This window comes from Cavia porcellus, unplaced genomic scaffold (assembly GCF_034190915.1).
Source record: "Cavia porcellus strain 051 isolate PalLab524CR breed Dunkin Hartley unplaced genomic scaffold, mCavPor4.1 scaffold_9, whole genome shotgun sequence".
NCBI lineage: Eukaryota > Metazoa > Chordata > Mammalia > Rodentia > Caviidae > Cavia > Cavia porcellus.
Genome location: NW_026947492.1, coordinates 64,532,469 through 64,535,130, shown reverse-complemented (window position 1 = coordinate 64,535,130; position 2,662 = coordinate 64,532,469). Strand labels below are relative to the sequence as shown.

General features: G+C 36.3%; 1 pseudogene; it reads right to left on the bottom strand.

Annotated features, from left to right (window-relative positions):
• Positions 1-1,397: 1,397 nt before the first annotated feature.
• Positions 1,398-2,339, bottom strand: LOC134477494 (olfactory receptor 52E2-like; annotated as a pseudogene).
• Between the last annotated feature and the right edge of the window lie 323 nt (positions 2,340-2,662).

Here is a 2,662-nt window from a genome sequence, read left to right as displayed (position 1 = left end):
TAGTATGTATGTCAGAAACTGATCAGTAAGCTAACATTATTGTAAAGTTGATTTGAGCAAATTTAAATAAAAAATAATTTATTTTAGAATTTTTCAAGTTGCATAGACACTTGGAAGGTAATGACTAAAGTAACTATAAATATAGGTATAAAATAAAATAAATGAGTCATATGGAAATAAAAGCAATAAAATCCAAAGAGAAAATTACTGTTCTAAAAGACCCACACTCAATTTAAATATGATAGTACATAAAAGAAAATAAATTGAATAAAAAAGAAAAAGACAAGAATTGTGTTGTGTGCATGTATTTAGTAGTGGATTTACCTTAAAGTTTCCAAATTTTTATAAATAGAAAACGTATGATTTAAAAACTGAAGTGCATGTGCACCCTAATAATATAAGCACATAAAAATAAAAACGATATTTCTGAGTTTAAGTTTGCTGAGCAGTTTTCAACTCAGTCACACAAAGTTAGAGATAATGAAGTAGTCACAACTTTAGTCTGAGCATTGTGTAAATATGAAAATAGATATTCAGAAATATATAATTACAGTCTGTATAAGGGATACCAAGAAAGGATGAAATAAGAAACAGTGACAAATTTAGTAATGCTTGACAGGGGACTAGGAGGTCATTGGCTCAGGATAGTCAGAAACAAAGCCACTCTGAGCTAACCACTATTTTGGGGGTATAAACAATCATCAGAGGAATTTTCCAATGACTCAGAGAGCAGCAATGGACTTCACTAATGAGGATCTTTATGTTGATGAAGACAGTGCAGAGAGACTGCAGCTTAAAAAACAGTTTTTCCTTTTCCCAAAGTGAAACCTATTTATTTCTACTGGGTTCTCAAGAAACCTATATGTCTTGAGTGGAAGCAATTTTACTTTAGGGCATCACAGCGTCACAGAATCTTTGAGGCCTCAATTGTGACAAGAGGCACATGAAATTGTGTGTCCTCTACCATAGCCAGGGCTCAAGGCAAAGAAGCAAGTCTCAGAGAAGCCTAATCACGAGCCCTAAATTATGAAATGATTTTTCCCTAACAATTATATAGAATAGTACTTAAAAATATTGAGAGAAGAAAGACAAAGACACATTGATTATTATTACAATGTATATATTAAAATCTGATTTAAAAATATGAATCAGATATTACAAATGACAGAGAAAATTTAATAACCTAATAAAATAAAACCATAAGGAGACTGAGTGCACAGAACGAGAATCCAGAAACAGAGGTTAAGCAGTGATCTGAAAAGCAGTTGGAGAGTATGTGTTCTTTAATACTGCAGGAGAGCAAATAAATTTACACACTGGAAAGTAATTATCATAAAATGCATTACTCAGGTTGACTTTTCATACAATTGCCTATGGAGCCCTGTATGTATAAGGTGCTATTCCTTTTCCATGGTTTGTCTCTGCAGCAATATTCTCTTCACACAATCATAGATTTTTTTGGTTTTGACTCCATATATGACAGGATTGTGCATTGGTGGCACTACAACATAAAGATTAGCCAGCATTATGTGGATGTAGTGTGGGACATTTCTGCCAAAGCGATGAGTCATGAATGGAAAGAGAGCTGGTATGTAGAAGGCAAGGATGACACACACATGAGACCCACATGTGCTGAGGGACTTGACACGGGCTTCCTGAGAAGGGAGGTAAAAAACAATTCGGAGAATCTGTATGTATGAAAGGGCAATGGTTATGATGTCAAACACAAGATTACATATGGCACATAGACCATGGATAATATTAATCCTGATACTGGCACAAGACAGGCGGGCAAGGCCCACGTGCTCACAGTAGGTGTGGGGAATGACATGATTCCCACAGAAGGGCAACCGCCAAATCAGAAATACAAGTGGAGTGACAAAAAGGATTGCCCTCTCTAATGCACCAAGACCAATCACAGCAACAACCGTGTTGGTCAGAATGATGCTATAGCGGAGTGGGTTGCAGATGGCCACAGAGCAGTCATAAGCCATTGCCAAGAGGACAGCAGATTCCATGAGGGTGAATTTGTGGATGAAGAACATCTGAGTGAGACAGTCTCCAAAGTTGATCTCTTTGAGATTAATCAAGAAGATTCCAAGCATTTTAGGGATGGTAGCAGCAGAGAGGCCCAAGTCAAAAATAGCCAATATGGCCAAGAAATGGGCTGATGTAAGCTGCTCTCAGCCTTGATACAGGATAGTGAAGTTCCCTATGAGTGCAATCATGTATACAGCACAAAAGGGAAAGCCAAACAAGAGGTGAAGAGATTGTAGACCAGGGATCCCCAGCAACAAGAAGGAAGAGGGGTGAGATGGAATATCACTGGGTGAGAACATCTTGATTCATAATGCGTCAGCTCACGGTCTTCAGAAATGCATGCTTGTCTAGTCTGAAGGACCCTGTGCACTTTTCTGTAACTAAAACTAAAGACAAAGGAACATTGTAACTTTTTGCATGTACTCTTCTGCAAGTGATTTCATCAGTTTGGGATGCATTATATAGAGAGTGGTAAGGGAAATCTTTTTTTTTTTTTTTTTTTTTTTTTTTTTACTTTAAAGAAGATAAAACATGATATTACCAATTAAAACAAAACAGTTTAAGTGATACAGAACTTCAGAACGTTACAAAATTAACAATAATTACCATAATGCCTTTTGAT